Source organism: Biomphalaria glabrata, chromosome 6, assembly GCF_947242115.1.
Source record: "Biomphalaria glabrata chromosome 6, xgBioGlab47.1, whole genome shotgun sequence".
NCBI classification, from domain to species: Eukaryota; Metazoa; Mollusca; class Gastropoda; family Planorbidae; genus Biomphalaria; species Biomphalaria glabrata.
Genome location: NC_074716.1, coordinates 24,583,368 through 24,595,195, shown reverse-complemented (window position 1 = coordinate 24,595,195; position 11,828 = coordinate 24,583,368).

Genomic DNA, 11,828 nt, shown 5'->3' with positions numbered 1-11,828 from the left:
TAACAGGGTAATAACATGTAATAGTAGGGTATTAACAGGGTAATCACAGGTAATAGTAGGGTATTAACAGGGTAATCACAGGTAATATTAGGATATTAACAGGTAATCACATGTAATAGTGGGGTATTAACAGGTAATCACAGGTAATAGTAGGGTATTAACAGGGTAATCATAGGTAATAATAGGGTAATCAAAGGTAATAGTAGGGTATTAACAGGGAAATCACCAGGTAATAGTAGGGTATTAACAGGGTAATCACATGTAATAGTAGGGTATTAACAGGGTAATTACAGGTAATTGTAAGGTATTAACAGAGTAATCACAGGTAACAGTAGGGTATTAACAGGGTAATCACAGGTAATATTAGTGTATTAACAGGGGTAGTCACGGGTAATAGTAGGGTATTAGCAGGATAATCACAGGTAATAGTAGGGTATTAACAGGGTAATCACAGGTAATAGTAGGGTATTAACAGGGTAATCACAATTAATAACAGGGTATTAACAGGGTTATCACAGGTAATAGTAGGGTATTAACAGGGTAATAACATGTAACAGTATGGTATTAACAGGGTAATCACATGTAATATTAGGGTATTAACAGGGTAATTGCAGGTAATATTAGGGTATTAACATGGCAATCACAGGTAATAGTAGGGTATTAACAGGGTAATCACAGGTAATAGTAGGGTATTAACAGGGCAATCATAGGGTAATAATGGACAATGGGATAAAAACGAAAAAAAAAACTAGGAACCTGTAGTACCTACATCAGAGGAGGCCTGAATAGAAAAAAATAATAATTTTGCTTTGTACAAAGCTTAAATCAACTCACTCTGTCTGCGTGTCTGTCTGGCCAAAAGTTTTTACACATTATCTCGGATCTAGCTGAAATTTTGCACAAATATTTCTTTCACCTGACAACACAAAAATCAGTAAAAAAAAAATTAAACAATTACTTACTTAACTATTGGTAATAAATTACTTTCTTTGGTATCTTAAACAAGGGTAAGAAAAGTACTTGATTGAAGCTGAATTACTCCCCTTTATATTAGGCTGCCGACTGAGGCTTAGTAAACACAAATATGAAATAGCAAAATTGATAACTATAAAATCTTCCATGTTCATAGATTCTTTGCTAGCATAGTGGTTATCGCGTTGGCTTGAGAAGCCCGAAAGTCCGAATTCAGGCTGTTCCCTTTAAACAAAAATACATTTAAAAAGCGATCACCCAGATTACCCGTTCTTTCTCCCCCTTTCTAACTGGTCTATAAAACTGATAGGACCATTTTTGTAAACGTTATTTTTTCAAACACTACCTCTCGGATAAAGATGAAATTATTTCTTGTACTTGACAAAGCAAGAATCAATTTTAAAAAATTAGCTAATTAATTATTGGTAATTAATAATTAATAATAGACAAGGGAAAGAAATTGTACTTGACATATTTGGTGGCATACGTTTAATAAGTCCCCTTTATATGTTGTGTAGAGAACCAGGACGTCGATTAGAAGTTAATAACTAACAAATGATAGCTATGAGACCTTCTTTTTTCACAAGCACTTTGCTGGAACAGTGGTTAGTGACCACAGTAATATTAACACAAATACTCGTGTATTTTGTCCCCTCCCCTTTTTTTTTTCTTTCTTAACTGGTCCAAACAAGTGACAGGATCACAGAGTATTGAGAAAGCTAAAAGCATGAAATTGCGTGTTTTCCTGTGTTCCGAGGAACCCTTGTGTTCCACGAGGCATACATGGGTGTTCCACGAGGCATACATGGGTGTTCCACGAGACATACATGGGTGTTCCACGAGACATACATGGGTGTTCCACGAGGCATACATGGGTGTTCCACGAGACATACATGGGTGTTCCACGAGACATACATGGGTGTTCCACGAGGCATACATGGGTGTTCCACGAGACATACATGGGTGTTCCACGAGACATACATGGGTGTTCCACGAGACATACATGGGTGTTCCACGAGACATACATGGGTGTTCCACGAGGCATACATAGGTGTTCCACGAGGCATACATAGGTGTTCCACGAGACATACATGGGTGTTCCACGAGACATACATAGGTGTTCCACGAGACATACATAGGTGTTCCACGAGGCATACATAGGTGTTCCACGAGGCATACATGGGTGTTCCACGAGACATACATGGGTGTTCCACGAGGCATACATGGGTGTTCCACGAGACATACATGGGTGTTCCACGAGACATACATGTGTGTTCCACGAGACATACATGGGTGTTCCACGAGACATACATGGGTGTTCCACGAGGCATACATAGGTGTTCCACGAGGCATACATGGGTGTTCCACGAACTACTGGACTATATAACTGTTAGGCCACCACGCCAATGCAGGGGAAAAAAATATTTTTATGACTTCTTGATAACAAAATAAATCAACTATGAAATTCCCCCCCCCCCGGCAGCTTCTGTAACTGAGTTGATGCCAAATGTAACACAATGCGTTCCTTTGGATCACATCAGCAAGGTCGAGAGAAGGAATATGACGCATGGGCCACCCATGACCCCTTTATCTAAGACCCAGGAATGAGCCCCTGAGAGGAAACTCTGGTGCTGCTGCAAAGCGCCTCAAGACGTAGCCAAAGCCAGTGACTCATCTGGGCGCATCCATTGTCTTCTGAGACAGAAGGAGCCATATATATATATATATATATAATATAATATATAAATATTCTCTTGCTTTTAACTTACTAAATCTTATTATGTTGTATGATAGGCAAAGTCAAAGTGACATAAGAAAGATTACTTATATAACGTCTAGAGTCTAGAGGGTCAATTCCCAATTATACGACTTTCAATTCAATTTTTTAACTAATAGGAACTAAATACAAGGGAGTTACATTTCGGGTACTTTATTGTAACCTATGATTTGTTTCTGAACAAAAGGAATATAGTAGACTTATCACCTAAAATTAACTGACTAGAGGACCATGATCACTATCAAGAAGTGATTAAATGTGAAAACTTAAATGTTGTCTAAAGAGAAACTAGAAGCCGGTGCTAGTCTATTTTGGAGATGAAATGTCTACAAGCAGCAATATATAACAGTAACGACCCCACCAAGATACAATACCCATAACAAGAAATAGATGTAGTTTTCACCATTTATATCCAGATCTAGTAGCTTGAGATGGTTTACCTTTTCATTATCAGATCAAGTAGCTTTAGATGGTTTACCTTTTCATTATCAGATCAAGTAGCTTTAGATGGTTTACCTTTTCATTATCAGATCAAGTAGCTTTATATGGTTTACCTTTTCATTATCCAGATCTAGTAGCTTTAGATGGTTTACCTTTTCATTATCAGATCAAGTAGCTTTAGATGGTTTACCTTTTTATTATCCAGATCTAGTAGCTTTAGATGGTTTACCTTTTCATTATCAGATCAAGTAGCTTTAGATGGTTTACCTTTTCATTATCAGATCAAGTAGCTTTAGATGGTTTACCTTTTCATTATCCAGATCTAGTAGCTTTAGATGGTTTACCTTTTCATTATCAGATCAAGTAGCTTTAGATGGTTTACCTTTTTATTATCCAGATCTAGTAGCTTTAGATGGTTTACCTTTTCATTATCAGATCAAGTAGCTTTAGATGGTTTACCTTTTCATTATCAGATCAAGTAGCTTTAGATGGTTTACCTTTTCATTATCCAGATCTAGTAGCTTTAGATGGTTTACCTTTTCATTATCAGATCAAGTAGCTTTAGATGGTTTACCTTTTTATTATCCAGATCTAGTAGCTTTAGATGGTTTACCTTTTCATTATCAGATCAAGTAGCTTTAGATGGTTTACCTTTTCATTATCAGATCAAGTAGCTTTAGATGGTTTACCTTTTCATTATCCAGATCTAGTAGCTTTAGATGGTTTACCTTTTCATTATCAGATCAAGTAGCTTTAGATGGTTTACCTTTTCATTATCAGATCAAGTAGCTTTAGATGGTTTACCTTTTCATTATCCAGATTTAGTAGCTTTAGATGGTTTACCTTTTCATTATCCAGATCTAGTAGCTTTAGATGGTTTACCTTTTCATTATCCAGATCAAGTAGCTTTAGATGGTTTACCTTTTCATTATCCAGATCTAGTAGCTTTAGATGGTTTACCTATTCATTATCCAGATTTAGTAGCTTTAGATGGTTTACCTTTTCATTATCCAGATTTAGTAGCTTTAGATGGTTTACCTTTTCATTATCCAGATCTAGTAGCTTTAGATGGTTTACCTTTTCATTATCCAGATCTAGTAGCTTTAGATGGTTTACCTTTTCATTATCCAGATCTAGTAGCTTTAGATGGTTTACCTTTTCATTATCCAGATTTAGTAGCTTTAGATGGTTTACCTTTTCATTATCCAGATTTAGTAGCTTTAGATGGTTTACCTTTTCATTATCCAGATTTAGTAGCTTTAGATGGTTTACCTTTTCATTATCCAGATCTAGTAGCTTTAGATGGTTTACCTTTTCATTATCCAGATCTAGTAGCTTTAGATGGTTTACCTTTTCATTATCAGATCAAGTAGCTTTAGATGGTTTACCTTTTCATTATCAGATCAAGTAGCTTTAGATGGTTTACCTTTTCATTATCCAGATCTAGTAGCTTTAGATGGTTTACCTTTTCATTATCAGATCAAGTAGCTTTAGATGGTTTACCTTTTCATTATCAGATCAAGTAGCTTTAGATGGTTTACCTTTTCATTATCCAGATTTAGTAGCTTTAGATGGTTTACCTTTTCATTATCCAGATCTAGTAGCTTTAGATGGTTTACCTTTTCATTATCCAGATCAAGTAGCTTTAGATGGTTTACCTTTTCATTATCCAGATCTAGTAGCTTTAGATGGTTTACCTATTCATTATCCAGATTTAGTAGCTTTAGATGGTTTACCTTTTCATTATCCAGATTTAGTAGCTTTAGATGGTTTACCTTTTCATTATCCAGATCTAGTAGCTTTAGATGGTTTACCTTTTCATTATCCAGATCTAGTAGCTTTAGATGGTTTACCTTTTCATTATCCAGATCTAGTAGCTTTAGATGGTTTACCTTTTCATTATCCAGATTTAGTAGCTTTAGATGGTTTACCTTTTCATTATCCAGATTTAGTAGCTTTAGATGGTTTACCTTTTCATTATCCAGATTTAGTAGCTTTAGATGGTTTACCTTTTCATTATCCAGATCTAGTAGCTTTAGATGGTTTACCTTTTCATTATCCAGATCTAGTAGCTTTAGATGGTTTACCTTTTCATTATCCAGATCTAGTAGCTTTAGATGGTTTACCTTTTCATTATCCAGATCTAGTAGCTTTAGATGGTTTACCTTTTCATTATCATACTCAGTCGTGATGTAGCAAAAGTAGTTCACAATTCAAAATCTAGGTCAATTTCAAAATGTAGCCATAGGTCAGATTTCGTTTGGTTTGGTTTTCATGTTATTTAATGCAAATAATTGGTCAGTCTTTTAATATAACCTCGACTCCATGATAAAAAAAAAATAGGCCAAGATGATAACTGAATGAGAGTTAGTATAGGCCTATATGATAATTCTGTTGCTATATAGGCCTATATGATAATTCTGTTCAAATAACAATGTGAACTATCCATTTGTTTTTTTTTTTTTTTTTGTTGTAGTTGTTGTTGTAATTATATAATTACGACCAACTGACTGGGTTTGGTATTATCCTTGTCTGACACTGCATTGTGAAGCACGTTCTAGCTATGTTAATTAGATAGATCTAGGTCAACACTAATTAATTGAACGTTAATAGATCCAGATAAACAACAAAGTAATTTAAACAATGTACTATCTAACCATAATGGGTTTGTGATTTATTACTATAGAGATTTTCTAGTATTAATTTAGTATAGGTATTTACCTAGTATAAAGTTGTTTTTTATTTATAAAAAATATAATGGGAGACAATTCCTTAAAGGTATTAATGTTAATATGAATGTCAAATACGGTCCTTCAATTTTTTTTTTAATTTAAGTTGATTTGCTCTATATTAACATCATTACTTTTTATCTGTCTATGTCACGGAAAATATCGAGTAGGTTATATATCAAATTGCACCTCAATTTCAATTTATAATGATACCTTTTGCGCGCATTACCTGACTTCGTAACGTGGCGTCCGGATGAACATCAAGCAAAAAAAAAAAAAAAAAAGTAACTGGTGACTTCAATATAGAAACACCAAGGTACCTCGAGTTCATTGCACTTAAAGGAGATGATAGAAAGCCTCGTCGGTCACGATCCTCGACATTGTGATAATGTAAAGTGTAACAAAGTTTTCTCTTTGGGTGCTTGCACTGGGCATCGTTCTGTAATCCTGAATGCATGAGCCTTAAATAATAATAATAATATCAGTTTGTATTATAAATGATTATTTGTTAGAGTACACTAGGAGTACACTAGGTTTAAAATAATTTATGTAGTTTATTTCATAGCTTTTTATTTTTTATTTTTTATTTCATTTGGGGCCACTAAATTCATTTCTCCCAGGGCCTCTTATTATCTAAGTCCGGCCCTGGTTGTAGAATATGATTTATATCTTCCGATCAATTAGTGTGTAAAGACTGGTACACTCTAGCCCATATATCATTAGAGAATGGAATGGGTTGCCTGAATCAGACAGGAAAACCAACGCCTTAGCAGAGTTTAAGTCATTGATTAACATGCATGACTAGATTGACACATGAAATGCGTAGGACGTAATTATCTTAATTAATTTTATGTAACGTCTGTAATATATAAAATAAGATAAAAGTATTGCAGTATCAGAGATTTTTATTTACCAAAGGTTAAAAAAAAAGTTTTCTGATTAAAACATAAAACCATAAATAACAGAAATATAAACTTCTTTGTGAACAGATGTTCTGTGATCCAAGATTTTTTGGAAAAACCTCTTACTCGACTCTCCTCAGAGCATAGAGCTAACGTTGAATGAGCGTTTGAGCAGATCAAGGCCAAGTAAACAATCACGGAGTTCCAAGCGTATATTTGCACTTAAAAGAACTCCAGCGGAACGTCACTTTGTGAAATAGTTCAGTGATGCCCGACCAAATTCGACGTGCGGGCCATTTTAATTTCCTACAATCTTGTCGCGGGCCATATGAACGAAAAAGTACAGAAACTAAATGAAATTGACCTGAAACTATTTTATTAGAAGCCCGTGGATCTAGTACTTACATTGAGTAATTGGATATTTCACGTTTATCTTCATTTCTCTACTTAAAACATTAACAACACTGTAGCTAACTATACTACATACTCATTTTCGTGTCCCTTTTTGGTCAATATTCCCATCGATCCTCCAATCTCTAGGCGTAGTTTAATCTTTTATTCGCGGCTCAAGCTAAGAATGCCGTCATATTTGTTTTATTATGCCACATTTTCTTTACAAATTAAATATTGTAATAACTTAAGTGAGGCAACTCAACGAGGACATAGCCATTTATTTACACGGAGACATGACAAACACAAAGGGCATCTGCCTTGAGTACAGCATCTCCATATTGGCTCTCTCCTTGGGCGGAAATCGTTAGTCTCCTAATGTCAACATCCGACTTGCTTAGTCACGGATAGTGCGCACTATCTTGGATGGCGGTGGGCATGGCAAAGTCATAACAATATGTTCGCTCACTATCATGTTCCACAAAGAAGTAAATATCCGTTCACTTTCCTGGTACATTTATCAGAGTCACAGTCAATAAACGCAAAAATGTTTAAGGTCATGGTACCAATCCGTCAATCTTTCTTTTTTTCTTCTCTCTGTGCGACATTTCGGTGGGCCGGACGGAACAACGTAGCGACCGGATCTGGCTCTTGGACCGAATTTTGGACATCATTGTAATAATTAATAAAGTAGTTTTACAGCCTTTGATTTTTAGTTTTAAAGTTGTCCTCCTTTTGTAATGCGTTTTTCTCTTTTTTGTCCTGCTCTGGAAATATAGGTGTCTGGTAACCCTGTGCAAGAATGAAACACAGGCCGGGAAACAACACGCTATTAAAACGTCAATTGCAAACTATAGAAACTAAACGTCACGACCACAGGTTGAGAAACACTGTTTCACACAATGTAAGCCTGATCTTCAGGGTTTGCAATTTATCCGCTGAATTTTTTTTTTCAAGTTTCTGTACATAAGACAAATACCTGATTCAGAAAAGGTTATTATACATTGTACAAACATGAGCGGATCCAGCACTTGAGATTTTAGGTATCATGGGGCAAGAATAAGCATTTAAATTTTAGAAATTGTCAAAAAAATGTAAATGTTAAAACATACAAAATTAAAATTTTTATATTTTTTTTAAAAAAAAGGTTATCTAAAGGGGAATAAATCTGCCCTTAAAACTTTATTTATCAATAATGTACAAGCTATTTCCCTTATCAAGCAAGATAATTAATTACCAATAATTAATTGACTTATTGGTTATTTTTTTAAATTGATTCATATTATGCTAGGTACAATAAATAATAATTGTTTAAAGTATCAAATTGATCGGAGAATGGGTGTGGGAGAAATAACATTAACTATTATTTAAGTGGACTAAACCCAACATATTAAGCCATATCTGTGAATACTGAACTATTAGTTTGCCTTGTTGCTGTTAAACAAAATAATTTATTACCAATAACTAATTGTTGAATTTTTTTTTATATATTTTATTTTAAATTCAAGTCTCGTCTATGTCAATGAATAATTGTGCGACGTTTCATTAATCCAAGAATGGGTGTGGGAGAAAAAACTTGCACACAATTTTTACCAGACAGACAGACAGATGAACAGAATTGATATAAGCTTTGTAAAAATTGGTTGGAAACTTAAAAACGAAGCTTGGACTAGTTACAAAGTTCTTTGAATGACATGAAGAAGCAAAAAGATTGATAAAAGTGGCCCAAATCAGAAAAAGTCAATTTGATAAGAACTGTTAACAATCATTGTTTCGTCTAGCTGTGTCAACAAATGACAACGTCACACACTAGTTTGCAATGGAGATATTAAACAGTAAGGAGGCGCGAGTGGATTATTATTCAAATTATCCGATCGGATAAACTAGCGTTTGATAAAAAAGATACTTTCATTGTATACACTGTTTATATCTGCGGACCCTCTACTATCATCTTGTGGGGAGGATCCGCGGACCACAGTTTGAATTCATGATATTTGATTTATCAACATTGTCTTGCTTGTTTCGTTAAAAGTGTAATTAAAATGTCATGTAAGGAATAAAGAGTTGAGTTGTATTTCATGAGCGAGTACGGACATAACTTTATCCGCTAGATCCCCACCAAACCGATGTGGCCTACTATGACAGGTGGGGAAATGTGATGTGTGTTTGGCGCGTTTTATGTCTAGGGGATGATTATTTTTAAAGCTATCACACACCAACCTATCAGCATATGAATCGGGAGCAGACACGCAACGAGACAAATAATGAAAGATAGATAGAAAAGTTAAAAATGAAGAATATTTATTTACATAAATATACATATAAGAATAAGAAGGGGGAGGGTTTGCATCTATCTCTAGTATATTCTATGTTTAATCATCACTCTTGCATTTAATAAGAGAGTATGTCACTTTGTCCTCTGACTTAGCTGGTTTTCCTGTTCATGTCGCAGCTGGCTGTGTCCTGGCTTGAGGTTCTGCAGCTGGAGGTGGCGCTCTAGCGGATAGAGGGACGCCGGTGATATAGTTCCTGTGGAGTTTCAATCCCAAAATCTAATATCTGTAGTGGGCACAGTAGGGCGGGTGGCCGGCTACCGTGGGCACAAGTGTACTGCGGGCAAAGCGGATCTGCCTGGGCAGCGTAGTGAACAGGATATGTCCAGTGAGTTGCTGAGGGTTGGCGTAGCTATGACGTCTCGCACAGATCTGAATCTATAGGGACGTCGCACCTAATAGCTCGGCAGGTGGGCTGTCGAATAGGTGGGCAATGCCGATAGCGCCAAGTAATAGAGTTGAGTAAATCTCAGTAGGCAAAGGCAGTGCTGAATAGCACTAAGCACATACATAGGCAGGTCAGTGGGTTAGTGCAGTGCTGAATAGCACTAAGCACAAAGGTAGTAGGTGATTCTTGATATCAAACAAATAGTTGAGTAGGGTCGAGTAGACACTAAACAGCAAATAGCAAATAAATAGGCAGGTAAATAGGCAGACACCTGAGGGAGGCACCAGGTATTCCTCTAGGAGTGAGAATAAATGATATAGTCCAGACTCGATAGCTCAGCTTGAATGAGAAAGGAGAGAGAGTCTGACTTGATTTAATTTACCTTATATACAGGCCTGGAGAATGTGGGCGGACACAGGAAATGTCCTAGGCTAAGATTTATCTTACACGTGGGTGGATTTGACTCGAGGTGGGAGTCGCACCTTGGAATATCACGCGGTGTGTTGACCAGGGTAATCTCTTAGATCAAAGAGAGACGTGGGAGAAGGGGGGGTGACTTGCATTCCACACAAGGTGGTGTCATCTGCGCCCGTCAGACATCCGGCCGGTACGATCGAAGAGAACGTGTCTATCTTTGCCCCGGTCAAGGGAAGATAAGTCGAAAGACGCGGCCTAGCTATCTCCAATGTGGTCAACTAAGTTTAGCCTGGAGAGGAAAAGGTGGTGCGGGTGGAGAATTTAGGGGTAGGATGGGGAAATAATTAAAATAAAATAAATAAATAATGAAAAATAATAATTAATGCTGTGATAAATTTAAGTGACTCTGACAGCGAGTTTTTGACTTGTCACACCTACAAGCAGGGCCGGTCTTAGGCCACTGCAACCTATGCGGTCGCAGTAGGCCCCGCGCTTTCATAGGCCCCGCGCTAATTCAAGTTGTAATTAATAAATTGCAAAAAAAATATACGAAAAACTCATGGAAATCTCCTGAATTTATTAAAATCTCTTGAAAACTCTTAAAAATCTCCAGAAAAATAGTCAAAATTGTCATATGTGGGTGTCATTCATTGCGAAAAACGCCAATCCTACGCGCGATAAAAGAAAAAAAAAAGCATTGTCAGCTTTCATGTAATAAAATGTAATAATCGGGCAAATTTTACCTTAATCGGAAGTTCCAATAAATTATTTAGTTTTATAGTCGCTGGCATTTAAATATGTCATTGGTTACAATGTTCGTAAAGTACAGATCGCAATTTGTAACTTAGTAAAGAATGAATAAAATTCAAAGTCTAATTTTTTTCTTATACAAAAACTTAATTTTCGCTTATTATCCTTATTCCGACACAAACTAGGCCCCGCGCAATCAGTTTCGCATAGGGCCCGCAATCGCTAGGACCGGCCCTGGCCGTAAGTCCAACGTTTTTTTTTTAAGGATACCTCAGCTTTTTGTAGCTTTTTACGTCAGTTGTCGAGCAGTTTGCATCCTAGGAATCCTTGGGCTTTTGCCTCTTTTTTTAGGTTATTGGCCTCTTTTTGGGGCTTTTTTATTTTCAAAAAAAAAATTATTATTTTTTCAAAAAAATTATTATTTTTTCAAAAAAATTATTATTTTTTTAATGAGAAAATGTACAAATTAAATCAGTGTGAGTTTATATTATTGATATCACCGTCACTTAATTTTCGCTTATTATCCTTATTCCCACACAAACTAGGCCCCGCGCAATCAGTTTCGCATAGGGCCCCGCAATCGCTAGGACCGGCCCTGCCTACAAGTATTTTGTAATTCACTTGTTATCGGGATATCACGTTCTACATAGCTATTAACGACGCCACTGCAAAAAAAAAAAAGACATTTTCTCAATTAATCAAAAAATTAGGTTCCGCCTCCCATCAGTG